At 40.8% G+C, this 19475-nt stretch overlaps 1 protein-coding gene across 5 annotated transcripts in view; it reads right to left on the reverse strand.

The window, feature by feature from the left end:
- ccdc120a (coiled-coil domain containing 120a) overlaps positions 1 to 19475 on the reverse strand; it is a 66797-nt gene that overhangs the window by 30959 nt on the left and 16363 nt on the right. For 2 of the 5 annotated variants that reach the window (XM_058389845.1, XM_058389843.1), the window contains exon 1: positions 3764 to 4045. The exons of 1 other annotated variant lie outside the window; for it this stretch is intronic. The gene's annotated coding sequence lies outside the window, so the exon portion shown is untranslated. Of the gene's footprint in view, positions 1 to 3758; positions 4046 to 19475 lie in introns of those variants that run through there. 2 more of the 5 variants (XM_058389847.1, XM_058389842.1) reach the window with 1 other exon arrangement.

Here is a 19475-nt window from a genome sequence, read left to right on the forward strand (position 1 = left end):
AGTTATATAATTATAACACCATATCACAGTCCTAAGGAGTTATTGCTTAATTATTGCCTAATTAGTCATTTTTTGTTGTGTCCATGTTGATGATTGAATGTTTTTGCCGTATCCCACTCCACAGTGGTGCTTAATATGACGCTCATGAAAGTACTTTGTAGTGTTTCATAAGTATTTCTGATTTTCCCCAGCCTACTAGGGGCGATATATTCATAGAAAAGTTCCAAACCCATTTCTGCTCTCTGAGATGCCCCAAGTTTTCTTCAACAACTAAAAACCTGTGTAAGGTTATCCGACAGAGGGGAAAAACACACGTCTAAAACACACTGAAAGCCAACAGAGTCCTGACTCGTTTTATATCAGAACTCAAAGCCAGAAAATCATTCATATGTTGATTGAAAACGTCCCATAAGTCTGGTAAAAAGGCACTCTCACATATTATATTGTTTCTACAGTCACAAGTTACTCGGCTGCTACAACTGAGAAAATGTGCAATTGTTGAATTGGCGTTTATTACGCCTTTTTGAAGAAGGCTTTATTATTATCGCCACACATTCATTATGGCACAGTGGAATTCTTTTCTTCGCATATCCCAGCTGAAGAAGTTGGGGTCAGAGTGCAGGGGCAGCTATGATACAGCTCACCTGGAGCAGAGAGGGTTAAGGTCCTCGCTCAATTGCCCAACAGTGGAGTTGGGCAGTGCTAAGCTTAAGCCCCGACCTTCTGATCAACAACCCAGAGCCTTAACCACCTGAGCATGAAGGAGTCTCCAGTGTCAGTGCTTTGTAACAATCAATGGTAATGCATTTAGACCACATCGCGCATCCCAAATATTGATTCATTTCCTGTAACAGCATGCTCCCAAGTGTTACTTATTATTCTCCAGTATGTCAAAAGTCACCTGGTAAAGTGAACTAAGTGAAATCATCATCCTGTTCATATATAGTTTAAGCGTCCAAATAGTTGACCACATGCCTCAAAGAGAGCCAGGTTTGCAGAAATCTTGCCTCCGTTTATTTGCGATGTTGCTGTACAACACGTGCACAAAGGACAAGCGTCAACTCTGACTGCACAACACCTTATCGATCTGTCTGCACAACAAGCTAATCAATAGGGTATAAACTGCGACAAACTGATACCGCCCGTCCTGATTACTGATTACATGAAGACCCGGATCTCTTACAGAAGTGATGGGGCACGGAATAAACAGCTGGTTCGCTGTTCCTATGGAATTCCATTTAAGCCATTTAGCTGTCTTAGGAGAACATACTCGCTTAATACTGGCCCATCAAGGAATGTTAGCCATGTAGGCAGCTGATTATGACGGGAATTACATCCATGTCCATTTGGCTTTGGTATGTATGATATATTTTCTACTGTATGTCCAGTAGCACCAGCACACAGCCGCAGTCTCCGGTGGCTGATTGTTTAAAACCATTAGGAAATAGGTCCATTGTGTCAGAACTGAAAATCAATCTCATCTCTGTCCAAGAAGCCAACAAAGGAAGTTTCAAGCAGATTTTGAAATAAAAGGGTCACACGCACAGACACGGCGCTGATAGTGCATTCATTAACCTGGTAACAAGATAAAGCCCCATTAACTTTCCTTTCACAAAAGTGTGTTTGAGCTGCACTTGGCTACAAGCCACCATAAAAGAAAAAGGGCCTGGTTTCTAGGTAGCCCTCCAAACACTTCAGTAATCTCCTTCCTACTAGGCAACACTGCACTCCTGAAAGACCAGACGAAGCCAGGACAGAGAGTCATAATTTTTGTTAACTGCGATTCAATGTTGTTTTTTTTCCACAGATGCTATAAACAGAGTGAAATGCGAGTCATTGTAATGAAAGGTCAGCTCTTTTCCTCTCTCACAGCATAAAGGACAAGATCCTTTAACTAAAACACGGAGCGATAAAGAACGAAACAGGCCCGATGAACTGTAAGAGCTGTAGCTGTTGTTCATGAAGACCACGAGGTCCATCCTGTGAGAGCAGCGCTGTTTGGCGTTAAAGTACATAATAGCGGAAAAGTAATGATTCATTTATTTATATCTGGTGTCACTGGTTCTCTTGGGAGTCTGGTTTCGTCCTCGTGTCATCTCAAAGAGCTTTTTTTCTCGTCTTTTATATTTAGGAATCTTTACAGAAATCGACGCTCGGATTTCTGCAACTCTTCAGCACGACATTGTCTATTAAAAGTGCTTTAAAACGGAATTAAATCCTACTACACGAGTACTGTGAGCCTTTTCTTCTCCTAAGGTTCTTTCAAAAGCCAACAGTTAATCAGGTGACAGATAATCACATGCAGATGAGATCTCCAAACCAAACACTTTGGGAGGGCTTGAGGTTTTTTGCTGAGTAAGCAAACCGAGCTCAGCTCTGTGTGAAAATTGGCGCTCCTAATACCGAGAGCAAGCGGCACTATCAGCTCAAATGGGTTCAGGATGGAGAAAACGTTCGAGCTATCGGAGTCTCTAAACCTTTTCGACATCCTCACGGATGGATGCTACTATCACACATTCGTGACGCTAGAATGCACATTGTAAAAGAGTCTTTCAGTCGAGAAAACTTAGAGAGACATGCTTGTTGTCAACAGTGATGGACGATGAAGAAAGTTCAGGAAATTTTCATTAAAATCTCAGCGTGAGCTCTTGCTATGACGCTTGTCTAAAAGCCGGCGGTAAGAGGAAATAAGAGATGGCACACAGGATAGCCATAAACATGGATGGAGAAACATTAACGTAAGTGATAACAGACAGGAAAAATATCCTTGTTGCCTCCTGCTGACATGGAAGACGTTTTGTGCATGAGTCTGGATCATGATGATTGATGATGTAAGCAGAACATCGTGAACGATTTATATGATGAAAATTGACGTCATAAAACCTATGTTTTTGCTTCAAGCTATTATAAACTTTTTTGGGGATTGTCTTGTGCACAGGATAATCTTTAAAGCACAAACACAGGCTATAATAAGTTAATATAAGTCTTAATACTTGATCAATCCAGGAAATTCGGGCATGTAAATGATTTGAAGAAACGGTGTCATCATGTCTAGCCTTCCTCCATAACCGAGCCAAAACCAAACACCTGGTAAATCACACAACGGCACCCACGTCAGGGTCTCCGACCCCTCAGGGCTTGGAAACATGGACGACTGTCATCCTAAAAGTAGGAGGAGGACTTTGTGCAGATGTATCCGCAGCTTTGTGGCTAAAACAAACAGAGCTCAGCGTCATAAATGTGCTGTGCTGTACAGGGGGATCTGTGATCCAGATCAAGGGCAGATTTTAGCAGCACTCAAGGCTGTTTGGTATCACTTCGGAGGTGATAAGACGGGAGAAAAGTTGTGCTGGTTGACTGGAGAACTTCCTGTGTAGGTTTTTCAGCTCGAGAGCAGCTCCTACAGAAGGGTTTGTTGACAGAACAGGTCCCAGAAACTAAAGAGTGCCTAGTGTTATTCATTAATGGCTGATAAAACTTTCTGACTAATTGTATATTGTGAAATGAACCCGAACTCCTGAGTCAGTCTGCTTGGATTTTGAGTTTGTCCATGAGTCACTTTGACTTTCTCGCACATTTATGAAAAACCATTTGTCCATCTAAATAGCCTGAACATTTTTAAAGAGCATCTCAAAGATGTGTTTCTGCTCATAAGCATCAATACAATAAAGTAGCAGTCACGTGCATAAATCTTTTCTTCCCAGGAACACCCAAGACAGTTTATTCTGGCCAATGCATTTGATCAAATACCCTCTTACCTCACCTCAGCACTACATCCAGACTCTCAGTCTTTCTGTCATGATCCTTGGGTTAAAGAGTTCAGGAGAGCTGCGCTTCAACAGGCATCTATTCCCTTTAAATCCCTCAGATCCGGTAATGCATGAAAACGCATCAAGAAAAATAACTCCTTGGGCAGTAGCACCGCGAATCCTTTGTGTTAAAGCTTTACGTTTTTGGCATAATTGTAATAATTGTTATTATTGTTATAATTTCAGGGTATGTTGAGAGCTCCTCTGCAGAAACAGCGCGAGACATTTCGCCACACTTCGGCACACAGGTCGAGGGAATCCAGTGGGCGAAACCAACTCAGCCGTGCAGAGGGGGAGCATTATTCCGCGCAAGCACGCTTTCACTATTTTCACGCGGATAAACTTGCTCTTTCTCCGTTTTACGTTGAGTCTTTATATCTGTATAATCGTGACTTTACAGCGCTATTTCGATACGAAATGACACGTGGCTTTAATTCTGAACGAGGCTCCACGGAGTCTCCCCCCACAGAGAGAGTTGGTCGCGACTGTTTTGGTAACATACAGTAGGTTTCCTTTGCTGCTTTTTTACATGTTCGACCTAATTTTCTTACAAAGAGTTCACGATGTACCAAAAAATATACTGTTTGCTCTGGTTGCTTTTCGGCTTGGACGTTTTTAAACGTGTTTATAATGTAAGTAATTTTCAGCCAGAAGCGACTTTTAGGTAAAGGTAACGCAGGTCGCGCGCGCGCGCGCTCACGCACGCTCGTGCATTTTCAGCTTTTTTTGGGTGGGAATAAAGTGTCATTGTAAGAAAATGTAAAAACTTTTTTTTTTTCCCCACCAAAACTGCACAAAAACAACATGACAATTAAGTGCACACGTATTTTTTGGGGGGTACCATCCCGAACAGCAAAAAATTCAAATAAGAACCAAATGAATTTTGGCCTAAAGGTGTTTTTTTGTTGTTGCCTAATGTCCTGGTTAGTTTGCCAGTGCTAATGAAAACTGAGAAGGTGTTTCTTCTACCCTGAATTACCCCAAGGGATCAAGCACTGTAGGTTGATTTGCAAACCAATGAGCACGAGCACAGCTCCTAACAGGACACATCTATTCTCATGTTAAATACCGCCATTTAAACTGCACCACACAACCATCTTCCTGCCTCTTCTGTCTATATCCACACAATTCTTTAAGCATATATATATATAAAAGAAAAGCTCAGGCAAAAGACCTAAAATTCACCAGAAGAGGCTTGGAGCATGCGTTCAACTTTAAACCAGTTTTTGGCTGCATATCATGTCATATCCTGTGACGGTCAATATATTGCAAAATCACACCCGTATCACTGAGTCAGCAAGAAGCTGACCTCAATTATACATGAATCAGGAATTTGTTTTTTCATTTTGCACACCTCATTTGGGTTTCAGTTCACCGTGACTAGCTTGTACGGCGTGTAGGTTGTCTCTGTGTAATGACCTCTACCGTTGTCTCTTGTTTGCATGCGCTGTCCAGTACATATATTTTCAACTGTATTTTCAGCTGTAGTAGCTATACATGGCTTCAAACACTAGCTCAACTGATCAGTAGGAAAATTGGTTGTTCGGGGTACATGTTACATGCCAGGCTTTTGCCAAGTTTTATATACATTTTTGCGTGTCAAACAATACATTTGAACCAAAAGTGTTGTTGGGGAACTGCAAAAACTACGCACTCACGGACTATGAGAAAACTCAATGGAGATTTGATGCTTTAGCATGTTGTAGCTGATCCACATTGATTTATAAATAAAAGAAATTCAGTAAAAATGTTGCTTGTTGTTGCTCAGTGTCGCTCACATACATCAGAAATGGTTGGTTGTGTAAGTTTAGGAAAACATACGCCAATAAATTCTAAGTATTAATGAAATTACTGTCCGCTTTTGTGTAAGCAGGCTAAATAACTAAAGGCTAGAAGTTTAGGTTGACCCGAATCCTCCTATGTGGAAGGTCAAATAGCTAAAATAAATAAAAAAATTTTGTTTATCGAGTCATGTTTCTGCCTCCCATGGCGGTTTTACACAATTTATTAACCATTACCCCAAACCACAGCTCTGACATATGATGAATCGGTTAATATCGCAAGACAGCACGTTGCATCACTGGTGTGCTGTTAGTCCGTGAGCGAGCTGCTAATGTGCTTTATCATCTGGGATTTGCATCAGAGACGAGAGCTGCAGTTCAATTCAAGCGTGTGAACATGAATAGGGGGAAGTTCAGCTGGGGAGCCAAACAGGTTGCATCTCCTGCCCTTCCTGGAATTCTCCACGGTCTCGAGAGAATGTTAGCACATATGACAAGAAACAGGAGAGTCGGAGATAGAGGCAGAAACTGAGAGAAAGAGGAGTGTTCCCTGCTGTGTATGGACTCCATCATTCACCCATCAATCACAAAACACAATCAGCTATCAAACCTGCCGCCTCCCACACCATGCCTCCTTCCCCTGCCTCGCTTCAATTATACTTACACATGAACTGAAGTGTACTACATTGTTTTAATCTGCGATTATAATGGGCCTTCTTGGGTATGGTGATGGCCGAGAGAATTAGACTGAGGGAGTGGAAATCTACTGATCCCACATATTTCCAAAGATGGCCTGCTGAGATGGTCTACAGTTTAATGAAGCAACGTCTCAAAGCATTTCCCAAGGGTTCCTTCCTCCAACATTCACGAGTGAAAGATTTGGACATATTTGTGATATCACGATTTCTACATTTACATTCGGCAGACACCCTTACCAACTCAAAATTGATCTCATTTTTCTTTTTACAACTGAGGATAAAGGGCCTTGCTCAGGGGCCCAACAGTGGCAGCTTGGTGGACCTGGGATTCGAACTCACAACCTTCCAACATCTTAACCATAAGCTACCACATCCACATCCACGTTTCTACGCTGATTTATCCCACTCTTTGTGATTTATTCTTCTCCTTTGTACTTTTTTTATGAGGCATTCATGTAATTGACCTCCTTTACTCTATTTTTCTTTTCTTATGTTGTACTTTTTACTGTTTTTGTCATAAAACTAATAATAAAAAAATAATACATGCTTTCTGTTTGTCTCTGTATGAGATGGAGTTCTTGAAAACTTAAACATAAAGAATGAAACTGATAGATCGCGGGCCATAATAAAGAAAAGAAAATCTTTTGTCCTACATTTACCTTGACAATTCAAGGAAAAGCATGGTTTTGTTTGAATCTAAAAAAAAAAAATTCATAATAACGCCCAGAAAAATGATTATCAGCATAAACACACACACACACAAACACACACACAAACACACACACACAAAGTGTTATTCTGACATCCTTGCTGAGTTCTCCCTGTTCCTGTCTTGAGTCATGGGACAGGAAGTGTGCAGCAATTCAGACACAACAATGTTCAGTGTCTTTATACCGTGCTCCATCCGATTATTTTTGACCATAGCTATAGATATTATTAAGTTGTTAGACATAAAAAAATAGTTCTTGTCACAAACCTGTTACAGATCATCCAAAGTTAGAAGCCACGTCATGTTAAAGCACTTAACGGCCGGTCTTTTATCTTTTTGGAAGGCCATTAAAACTGAATGGAACGACCCGGACACACCCATTTGTCACACCCAAAAGTCTGTCTGCATGTTTAGCCCTTAAAGTAATATTTATCCCTTTTTACCATGACACTGACGGTCCATTACGCCCGCAGTGATGTTTACAATCAGCGTAAACAAATGAATTATTTTCTGGCTAATGTAAAATGAGTGTTGGCTTTCAGTGTGTTTTAGACGTGTGTCTTTCCCTCTGTTGGAGAACCTTACACAGAATTTTACTGGAAGATCAAATTTTAGACACTTTTTAGATGAACAAGCACTTGGGGCGTCTCAGGGAGCAGAAATGGGTTTGATATCAACATTTACTTGGAAGATAGAAACATTAGCATGGAAAAAAATAAGGAATATGTCGCCCCTAGTAGTCTAGGGAAAAAACAGAAATCCTTATGAAACACTACAAATTCTTAAAGTCCTGAGTGTCTACTTTCATATTAAGCACCACTGTGGAGTGGGACATGATAAAGACACTCAATCATCAACATGGACACAACAAAAACAGGAGCAAACTCCATTTTCTGGTGAAAATAGTCAAGGTGAAGCCTCATAATGCCCTCAAAATTACTTTTGTAAAACAATTCCTTTTTATTCCACAGCAATTTACCAGTGATGATGATTTTTTTATCAGTTGATAGCTACATTTACTGTTTAACGTCTGAGGAACAAGTGAGTTCCTATTATCACTTACGTTTGAGCACACCAGCTCTCTCTCTGTTTGCTCTCTCTCTCTCTCTCTCTCTCTCTCTCTTCAAGTTAATACAACAAGAAAAGAGACCATGACATACTTCAGAGTTCATTCATGATGATTCGAGAGACGCCAAATGGAGACGTTCGGGTTATTTCCCATCTGTTTAACAAATCATCACGTAAAAACACACTCCCTCTGCTTTCTCACAGGTGTTTAACATTAGCCCAGGCCACAAATGCTAGCCAGAAGGTAGTGACCCTGCCCCCTACCCAAAACATTTGACCCCCAAGTCCTACAAATACGGGGGCAGATCGTCATATTTCCCCCTATTTTCTCTCGCGCTAATCCGCTACACGAGGCACGGCACCGAACTTCAGATTTTCATGCAGCATTTTTCTATTAACTCCACATGTGAGCGTTCCATGCTAGCTACTTACATCCTTTCATCAAAAAGCTGCAAGCTAAGTGAAACGTTGGCTGTTTGGGGGGTGGGGGGTATGTTCTTGAGCACTGGCAGCACATGAAAGAAAGCTCTGTTTCCAGGACGTATCTGTACTCCAGGCACAAAAACAATGCATTACAAAATTTAATACCCCAAAACTACAATTATGTATAATAGACTTGAATTATTTCTATAATATTATACGGCGTGTGAGAAAGACACAGTGTTCTCGCTGTCTGTTCGCTGAATGGAAGCAGATTCACGTTACGGTGTCTTTTTTTTTTTAAGCGGCACATGACATTTTCAGGGCATAAGACAATAACCCCTCGACTGCTAACAGCACAGAAAGAACGGATGAACAAATCTCTTGAACAGAGCAGGATGAAGATCTCTGGCAAACAGCTGATTCTGTCATGTTTAAACGCAGAACCTTTCATTTGCTGCCAGCTGGCTGAGAATTTCTGCTCTAATCCGTTTGGTGAAAACGTTTAGAGAACCAGACCCCCACTCTCTCTCTCTCTCTCTCTCTCTCTCTCTCTCTCTCATTTTCTTCTTCTCTTTCCCTTTCCCTACTTCTTCTCTCTCCCTCTCTCTCTCTCTCTCTCTCTCTCTCTTCTACTTCTTCTTCCTCTTCCTCTTCTTCTTCTCTCTCTCTCTCTCTCTCTCTCTCTCTCTCTCTCTCTCTCTCTTCTACTTCTTCTTCCTCTTCTTCTCTCTCTCTCTCTCTCTCTCTCTCTCTCTCTCTCTCTCTCTCTCTCTCTTCTACTTCTTCTTCCCCTTCTCTCTCTCTCTCTCTCTCTCTCTCTTCTACTTCTTCTTCCTCTTCTTCTCTCTCTCTCTCTCTCTCTCTCTCTCTCTCTTCTACTTCTTCTTCCTCTTCTCTCTCTCTCTCTCTCTCTCTCTCTCTTCTTCTTCCTCTTCTTCTCTCTCTCTCTCTCTCTCTCTCTCTCTCTCTCTCTTCTACTTCTTCTTCCTCTTCCTCTTCTTCTTTCTCTCTCTCTCTCTCTCTCTCTCTCTCTCTCTCTCTCATTTTCTTCTTCTCTTTCTGTACTTCTCTCTCTCTCTCTCTCTCTCTCTCTTCTTCTTCTTCTTCTTCTTCTTCTCTCTCTCTCTCTCTCTCTCTCTCTCTCTCTTTCTCTCTCTCTCATTTTCTTCTTCTCTTTCCCTACTTCTTCTTCTTCTCTCTCTCTCAACACTAATCCACAGCATGTTCAGACCCCCACTCTCTCTCTCTCATTCTCTCCTTCTCTCTCTCTCTCTCTCTCTCTCTCTCTTCTACTTCATCTTCATCTTCCTCTTCTTCTCTCTCTCTCTCTCTCTCTCTGTCTCTCTCTTCCACTTCTTCTTCCTCTTCTCTCTCTCTCTCTCTCTCTCTCTCTCTCTTCTACTTCTTCTTCCTCTTCTTCTTCTTCTTCTCTCTCTCTCTCTGTCCTTCTTCCTTCTCTCTCTCTCTCTCTCTCTCTCTCTTTCTCTCTCTCTCATTTTCTTCTTCTCTTTCCCTACTTCTTCTTCTTCTCTCTCTCTCAACAGCAACAGTAATCCACAGCATGTTCAGACCCCCACTCTCTCTCTCTCATTCTCTCCTTCTTCCTTCTCTCTCTCTCTCTCTCTCTCTCTCTCTCATTTTCTTCTTCTCTTTCCCTACTTCTTCTTCTCTCTCTCTCTCTCTCTCTCTCTCATTTTCTTCTTCTCTTTCCCTACTTCTTCTTCTCTCTCTCTCTCTCTCTCTCTCTCTCTATCAACACTAATCCACAGCGTGTTCAGACCCCCACTATCTCTCTCCTTCTTCCTTCTCTTTCTCTCTCTCTCTCTCTCTCTCTCTCTCTCTCTCTCTCTCTCACTCAACACTAATCCACAGCGTGTTCAGACTCGCACGGAGGAGAACAGAGGACTCACATATGTGGACACAATGTACTGATGGACACTTAGTGCCCTTCGCTTATTGTACTGAATATTTAATAGGACTTTGCCATCTGGACTTGCGAGGAGACGACACGCTTGTTTAATGACCTGTTAGCGGTGTTAGAAGAATTCATTAAAGCTCCTTAGGAATAAATGGTAATGTGTGGGACACAACGGCTGAGACGTGAAGCTCGTCACTTATTTCGGGTCGTCCGTATTCACGGAAATAAGACGACGCCACGAGCCAGGTTCATGCCTATCTCTGGACTTAAACCGAAAGTCTTATGATTATAAAATAGTCTATGTGTCACTGTTTTTGTTTTCTTGTTATTGTATCAGTGTTAGTGTTAGTGTATCAGTTCTTCCTGTCTTTTCTTTTCCTTTTTCTTCCCAATAACACTGCAGTAGTTAGACTGGCTTTGCTAAACTGCCCCTAGGTGTGAGTGAGTTTACAAACCTGTGTGCTGTTGGGCTTATTGTGCTCTAGGCAGATCCTGTTAGATCATAGTATCATGTTGTAGCCTATGTAAGGATGGAACACAATGGATAGGAAGCCGTTTCGAGTACAATGGGAGGACACAGGAATGAAGAAGAAGAAAGACAAAACAAGACAAAAACTTATATTCCTGTGTGTTAATAAATAAAGTCTGAAACTGAAGTACAGTGGAACCTCTGTATACGAATGTCCTCCCTTATGAATTTTCGCCATAAGAATTCAAATGACACGTGTCTTCCTTGGTAGGAGTTTAACGAAGAATCCTATGCTTGTGATTTCAGCAATTGAATAGATTTACTAAAACCTTTGTGGCGCCTCACAAACTTTAAAAACAAGGCAGCAAAAACAAATAGCACAAAAAATGGCACAAGTTGGCTCACACATTTTGGAAATCAAGCATTTCTGGCTGCATGAAAAATCACAAAAACCTCTGCAAACTCCTGAAGGAACTGAATTGTTGTCAATATCAGGAAGATTTTGCGGTAATTATCTTCCATTAATCAGTTCTTTCAGGTCTTTGCTATTTGTCCCTGTTCGGTAAACCAGCTACACAACCACAACTATATAGATTTTCATTCTGCTTTATTATTTTGGGACATTTTGTATTCATATATTCATGACATATAATCCCAAATAATTCCATTTCCGATCCAGGATGTAATCCCAAGTGTGGGAAAGTTTAAAGGTGGTGAAGACTTATGCACTGTAGCTTCAGTATGGGTCGCTTGGTAGTCAGTTATCGGTCATGTTATTCGATATTGTACTGCACTGTCCAGAATAAAAACACTAGAAGTGATTTCTAGCCTGTTTCTAGCTGAGAAGTTGAAGCAGGTGGGTTTAAAGATTTAAACAAAAAATACTGTGCATGACTGGCATATTTTTCTTTCTTTCTTTCTTTCTTTCTTTCTTTCTTTCTTTCTTTCTTTCTTTCTTTCTTTCTTTCTTTCTTTCTTTCTTTCTTTCTTTCTTTCTTTCTTTCTTTCTTTCTTTCTTTCTTTCTTTCTTTCTTTCTTTCTTTCTGTTTAGAAATGAAACTGGACACCGGCAATGGAAACAAATGAAATTACAGCTGAGGAACTGTTAGTCTCAGAGCCGGGTGTTTGTGTCTGCGATCATTACTATTACATTACGAGTTATAAAGTCGGTCTTGGTCTGTGAGAGTGAGTGGAGTGTTGAGTAGACCAGGTCACCGAGGCCATGGTGATGTAGTGTATTTCCTCCCCGCAGATTCCACACACAGGATGACAGACGAGCCCGGCGGTCATGTGAACGTGAACGGCGGCGTTTCCTCCACTTCCTCCTCTCATAACGAGCATGCAGTCGAGCAGCTCTCAGTCAGTGGAACAAAGTGCACTCCGAGTGCACAAGTGCAGAGACCGGAGGATGGCAAGCGGTTAATTTACTGCCCGCTGTGCCACAGCACGTGCTCCACCCAGGCTTACTTCATTCGGTGGAAATATGGTTCAGCCACAGAACAGCTAACGTGACTGACGCTGGGTTAGATTTGGCTTTTGCTAGTCACTGTGACATCATGCTAACTGGATCCTACTCATATTAAGAGTGCTGGGAACCTTGGGGTGAAATCAGGAGACCCTCTCAGTGGTATGTCAAATGATACAGACCTCTGTGTGTGTGTGTGTGGGGGGGGGGGTATTTAAACGATCTTATCTGCAAAGGGTCGGTGTGGCTGAAGGTTTTCATCTCAACTAAACAAGCGCGACACTTGATCCAACCCATCGATTGTTTGCCTTCTGAAAATAACTGATAGAAACCTTATACACATTTAGAAAGAAATAAAACACGTGGGGACAGGATGATATCCCGGGTCCTGAGATGTGTCTAGACATAAAGTGGAGTTACTGTTACTTGCACAAAGTTGATTCTTTTCCAATATCCGGAAATATTTTATACCGCATCAGTCTGCCAATGTCCAGAATCAGGGTTTAAGCACCAGCACCACCAAACTACCACCATTGGGCCCTTGAGCAAGGCCCCTAACACTCCCTGCTCCAGGGGCGCTGCATCATGGCTAACCCTGCGCTCTGACCCCAACCAAGGATGAGATATGTGATGAAAGAACTTCACTGTGCAGTAATGGATATGTGACAAATAAAGGCTACTTACTTCGAATGCTACTTTTATCCGTTTATGGTTATAGTTAATGTACTGGACTGTTTATGCGATAAGCTGTTATCAGCTTTAAGCTGTTATTTCTTACCTTTTTCTTGAACTATGCATCTTTTTTTTATGTTAAAGTTACAGCTGACACTGGAGACTCCTTCCTTAACATGCTAGATAGACATCTCCTCAAAGAAAACTTTGTTAATGTGGAGCCTCTGCTCATACTTATACATTATTACTATAGAAAAAATAAAGTATTTAAACAAGAACATAAGATTATATATATCATATAATATCATATATCATATCACATCATATCATAACATCATATAAACCTTGCAGCTGACACTACGGTCCGACTTCCTGTTATACACCATTCATTTCCATCTTCGGACCAATCAGAACCAAGAATTTATCAGCACTGTGGAATAAAAGGTTTTTATGGAGAACAGTGAAACCCACGATACCACTGTCGCCTTCGGCATGCCTTCAAAAGCTAGGTGATTTTTCGGGGTTTTTTTTGTTGACGTGGGTGATCTGTTCTATTTTTAGCCCAAGCTTGGTGGCACGAGGACCCTTGACATGGAATACTTCTTCTTCGTAAGCAGCCATACAGTTTACATACGCTTCGTATTGGTAATAGTGGTCATATTTTTGGGTGGCTGGAACGGTTTATCTGCATTTACATTATATATTCAAGAACTCGCCTCCAGAACGAGTTAAATTCCTATACAGAAGTTCCACTGTATATATAATGCAGTTCATCATGTGAGGATTGCTTCACACTTCATTCTGGTCCAGTACGCAAAAACAAACTGAGTGTAGGATTTTACTGATCAGGGTTGTTCTCTGATATTGTTCTCCAAGACAGTCTGAGCTCCACGACAGATTCAGGTGAACCTCTACGTTAGGTGTGTGTCTCCAGGGCAGATTTAAAGACCCCACTGCTATCAGCTACAGTCAGAGTGCATACATTTGTATAAATTTTCCTTTCCAAATTATTCCTTTAAGTACTGGGGAATATTCGGATCTCTTACACACACACATACACACACACACACACACACACACACAGAGAAGTCCTGATGGGATTCTGCACTCAGGCTTTCTTTCTGTTTTAAAGGCGAGGCAGCTCCGTCAGGACTCGCGAGCTGCACTTCAAACAGAATGCGTGATCTCCATGTGCCGCTTTGATATTCAAGGGGGAGGAGCTCGTGTTGCCAAGCAACAGCTTTCGCATGATTTCCGTGCTTGGAAGCAGTGCTCAAGTTCTTCATCTTCATCTCCAGGGCTGCAAACACGAGAACATCTACAGCACAAAAGCTGTCTTTTACCACAAGAACCTGGTTTGAAGTTTGGATTCGAGCGAACAAACAATTAAAACCCGGGAATCTCGAGTGTCACGAAAACTAGGTCTTGTAAGATATTAAGAATTCGGATTCAACTTATTCAGAGAGGAGCACTTTGATGAAGAGAGGCAAACCCAAGGCCTTTTATTCAAGACTGTGTGTGTACGTGTGTGTGTGTGTGTGTGTGTGTATGTGTTCTGTAGCCTCCCTGACATCTGCAGCAGATGAAGGGAGTGAAGGGAGAGGGTTCTAAGTGATAGCCTCTGAAAAATAACCCAAACACTTGGCTGCACTTTCAACTTGTCAAGACCTGCATTTCTCACCGTCGTCTCCCCGTAAAGAGCTCAGCTGAGAGCCGAGAGGCTGAAGGAACGGCTTTTGCGTTAACAGTAGCAATTATCTAGTTTATATCAAAGCAATACAGGATATAAAAAACTCTTTCTGGACTTGATGTTTAAAAATAATTACAGTCTGAAGTTTTTCAACTGCAGCATCTAAAGGCTTGTGAAGCCAGACTGCTTTACTTCTTAACTTCTCCCAGGACAAGAGCCGGATCGGTGAACTTTACACACCCTAAAGAAGCACAACTCAATAAAGTAACCAGGGATACATTAACCCCCACACTGTTTAAGTGCTCTCTTGTGCACACTGTGATTAGACTAATCTCCAGTGTATTGCATACAGCTACAGTTAGCAGTTTCTTTCTTCTTCTTCTTCTTCTTCTACGGACGTCTCCACCCCATGCGACTGTGTTTACACTAATAATCAAGCTGTTTATCTGATCGTTATCAGCCTTTTTTAACTGGCGTTGGAAACAAACACGCCGCAAAATCTTCGATCAGATATCCCATTTCGAGATAAAAAGACATCTGGAGATTGTTAAGCATTCGTGTTTTTTCTGTACTTCAGCCAGACCTGTGGACAAACAACCAGACTGAGAAAAAAAAAAATCTGATTAAAGTACCTGAAGAAAAATAAACAAAACGATTATGTGCAATTTGGAATTTTTAAATCTCAGAAATAAATATTTAAGAAATGAATCAATCCGAGGGTAAATCCACACAAGCGAAGAATCGCTCGGTAGCACTCACTATTAAGAAATAAAATGAATAAAATAAATTTGTAGATTTAAATTGTTATTGACCTCTTCATGAAAACCTGGAGACAGGTAAATATCGTGAGTGGATTATTATAATATATAAATTTAGATTATTTATGTACCGTCATAATTACAGTTACTTAATGTTTTACCACAAATTGTTTGGGATTTTTTGGGGAAAATTTTGTGCCTAACAGCAACATAAGCGAATATCCTGAGTGAATTATTATATTATAATAATTGAATTATTATGTGAATTATATGTTTATTTCGTAAATGTAAACATACAACACCAGGTTTTTGCTTAAAATCACTGAAACAAAACAAAACAAAAAAGATATCTTAATAATAGCAGCCAAAAAGTCCAATGGTGTGAAGATCTGTTTTTTTTTTAACATATTATTACATCACATATCATTTTCCCTCATCAAGTATGCATTATCAATTATAATTCCATCCCAGTTTAAGATTTATTTTTAATATATTACTTTTTTTGGCATCTAGCTACCTTTAAGTCTCACAAAGAAGCTACGAGATTTTTTTTAGCTATTAACATTAACCTCATCCGGCACATCGTGGATATATGATTATATGGTTTATTTAGCGAATTAATAAACTGCAATTAATAAAACACATGTAAATGAACTGATTTTAAAGAAAAATGAGGAAATAATGAAAATCGATGACTGACACATACATGAACGATTTCTTTCAGTTCTATTTTTATTTCAAGTTCTATTCATGAGCGACTTACATTTATCTAATTTATACCCCTGAGGTTTAAGGCTCTTGCTCAAAGTCCCAGCAGTAGCAGTGATCCTGGGATTTGAACCCAAGCAGCGTCCTAACCACAAAACTTCCCTTCAGTGCTCGTGATAAATGTTTCCTTCCTCTTTGGAGCTGCCATCATAAAATATATATATCAATAACGTGCACACTCCATGGAGGCCACTGCAGACCTCTATAAATCTCTTCAAGCAATAAGAAACGTAGGTGTGGTTTGGTTTGGACAATCATACTGTACGACAGCAAACGTGTCCTGAAGAAGAATAATTAATTCTTTACTCTTTCTGCAGTACGGAGCAGCGATAAAGAGGCCGTGAGACAGCGCCGACGCTGGCATCCGCCCAGAGACGCAGGATCCGCCTGCCAAAATCATTGCTCTGATTTAAAACATTTCTGAACTGAACGACAAAACTGACCTTAAAGCAGCCTAAGAGGTCAGCCAGAAGCACGGCTCCGTATGTCATCCTGGCATGCCCTATAAAGCAGGGCTTTTGGAAATGAGGTTTGCTTTCTGGCTCTGTCACGTACTATTCAGCTCTTCAGATAGTTATCGAGGCATTTACGAGTTAAACCAGGTGTGTACGTGCAGGAGAAGGGCAAGCGAGCCCCCATATCTCACACAGATGAAGGTAAAAACACAGGAATTTTCTTGACTATTTACCCACAGCTAAATGGAGTCTATTTTTAAATGCACTCGGTTGTGTTTTTCCAGAGATATTATCCGTTTGTTCCTGTGTTTTATTTTTAATAACGTATATTTTCTTCCAGAAACGTCTTGTATGAACTGGCTAGCAGATCGATCACCATCATTACTTTTACCTCATGTCCTACCACAGATTATTTTGGATTTTTGTGGAGTATTTTATGCGCAACAGTGACATAAGTAATATAAACTGAATGATATTAAGAAGCGAAACTGGGGCTGTTTTCTTTCTAGCCTAAACTGTAGCTCCATTTCAGCTGATATTTTTAGACACATTTTTTAGTAACGTGATCAAAAATGATTGAGAAGGTGACCACAAAATAATAAACATGCACCAAGTCTGTTTTTAAATGCACCCGGTTGTGTTTTCCGGAGATGTTTGTTCATGTGTTTTATTTTTAATAATGTGTAGTTTTCCATACCTTCGTATGTACCCTTGTACAAACTGGCTAGTGAATAAATTCAGGTTATATATCATCATAAGGTCTGTTACTTAATGTTTTACTACAGATTATTTTGGATATTTGTGGAAAATTTTGGAAAATATACACTGAATGGAATGAAGAAGAGAGACTGATTTCTTTCTAGCTCAAACTGTAGCTCCGTTTCAGCTCCATATTTCAGACACATTTGTGACATGATTAAGAAGGCGTATACAAAATAATTAACATGCACAAGGTGGATGGAAATCTTTTTGTTTTTTCGTTTCCCCAAAATGGCTTCAGAGAAGAAATTAGAAGACACAAGAAAGCGTCTTGTTACAGCTAATGTGGTCAGGTGAAAAAACACATCCAATAGCATTACGGGCTTTGAAATAAAGAGAAATCCCAAATACAGATGTCTATCTTTATGTAATCTTTTGTCTGACATCATTCTTATTATGCCATGGATGAGCCCTCTTTCTAATACGGTGCCCAACCTTCATGTCTTTCGCTGAAAGAGCTGTAGGATATGTTTACTTCAGAAATGAAGATGTTACTGATTCCAAGTCCAAGTGAGCTAGTCAAGTTAATATATATAATATATGACAGCTATAAATCAATAGCAAAAGAAAAAAGGCAAAAAAAAGTTTTGCCAGGGAGAAGATTTTTCTGACCTACAAGAGTTATGTTCGGCAACGACGACAGTAAAGTAATGCAGTACATCCCGAAAGAAAAGTGAACTCGAAGTGAGGACGTTGTGGCGCAATGCAGCGAGTAGCGGGGCAGCAGCATTCGTCTCGAGAAGGGACAGAGAGAGCCGAGAGGTCATTACTGGAGGAAGGAAAACAGGATGCAGACATCATCACCGGCATGAACCAGCCTGTCGAGTTACAGCAAAAAAAAAAAAAACGTCACTGTATTGTGAAGAAGCAGCTGATGGACAGCTAATTAGCTAATACTCAACAGAATATAACCAACTCCGGAGATTTTCAGTTCGGTCCTCAGGGACAGCCAGGTCTGGGCAATCAGGAGCTCTAGATGCTGGCTCAGGTGTGCTCAGAAATGGAAGACAACCAAATGTGGACTGGTAGAGCGTCCCCGAGGACCAAACAAAACCACCTGACTTCCTGCTTTCCAGTAAGAAGGAAATTAAATAGATTTCAAGCTAAATGACTGCTGAGTAGCGTCTGCGAAAGTCCCACAGTGAGACGTCTGAAGTGTCACGTCAAACCAGAAAGCACTCGAAACCAAAGCCGAGGTTCCACCATGGAACAGAAACTGATATACCTTACGCTTAAAGAAGACCATCGCAAATTAATCATACACAGATGTTGGCTCCCGAGTGGCGCCAAAGCTGAAAGGATGTACTGCCCGGGTGGGAGGGAGACTCTTGTCTTTCCTGTCAATCAAAAAGTGGATTTATTAAAACCCTCCCTGGATGGTAGCTGTCATTTGACAGGTGAGAGCTGGCTGGTGGGAGGGAATTAGCAGGTGAAGAAATAAATATTAATACACAAATGGACAAATAAGCAGTGAAAACGTTCCTATTGGTTTCATTTTCAGTCAGAGATACAATTTACCTAATATATTACAAAGTAGTAATTTAATGACTCAGTGCTGTGAGCTGTTATTAGTGGGTCTGGGGTAGCTTAGTGGTTAAGGTGCTGGACTACTGACTAGAAGGTTATGAGTTTGCATCTCAGGTCAGGAATCTTGGGTCTTAATCCTCAATTGGTCAGCAGTATAAAAAAAGGGATGAACTGTAAGTCACTCTGGATAAGAATGTCTACCTGTAATGTATTAGAGGTAGGAATAGAAACTACAAAATCTGTTTTGTACTTGAAATTGATCTACAGTTATAGCCAGTTTTTGCCACCATTTTCCCCCACTGACTGTAGACCTATAACAGGAAAGAAGCCAGAAACTCCTGGGAACAAGGCATTTTGGGGCTTTTAATAATGCCAGTGTCCTTTGAAATACAGCTCACTGAACTATTTTTCAACATTTCCAATTTTAACGATCCTACAAATGGCCGCCATGGGTGTTTCCCACTCCGAGTCGCTTTTGCGCAAGCTGTACCACTTCAAAATGAGCT

Source organism: Hemibagrus wyckioides, linkage group LG05 (genome assembly GCF_019097595.1).
Source record: "Hemibagrus wyckioides isolate EC202008001 linkage group LG05, SWU_Hwy_1.0, whole genome shotgun sequence".
Taxonomy (NCBI): domain Eukaryota; kingdom Metazoa; phylum Chordata; class Actinopteri; order Siluriformes; family Bagridae; genus Hemibagrus; species Hemibagrus wyckioides.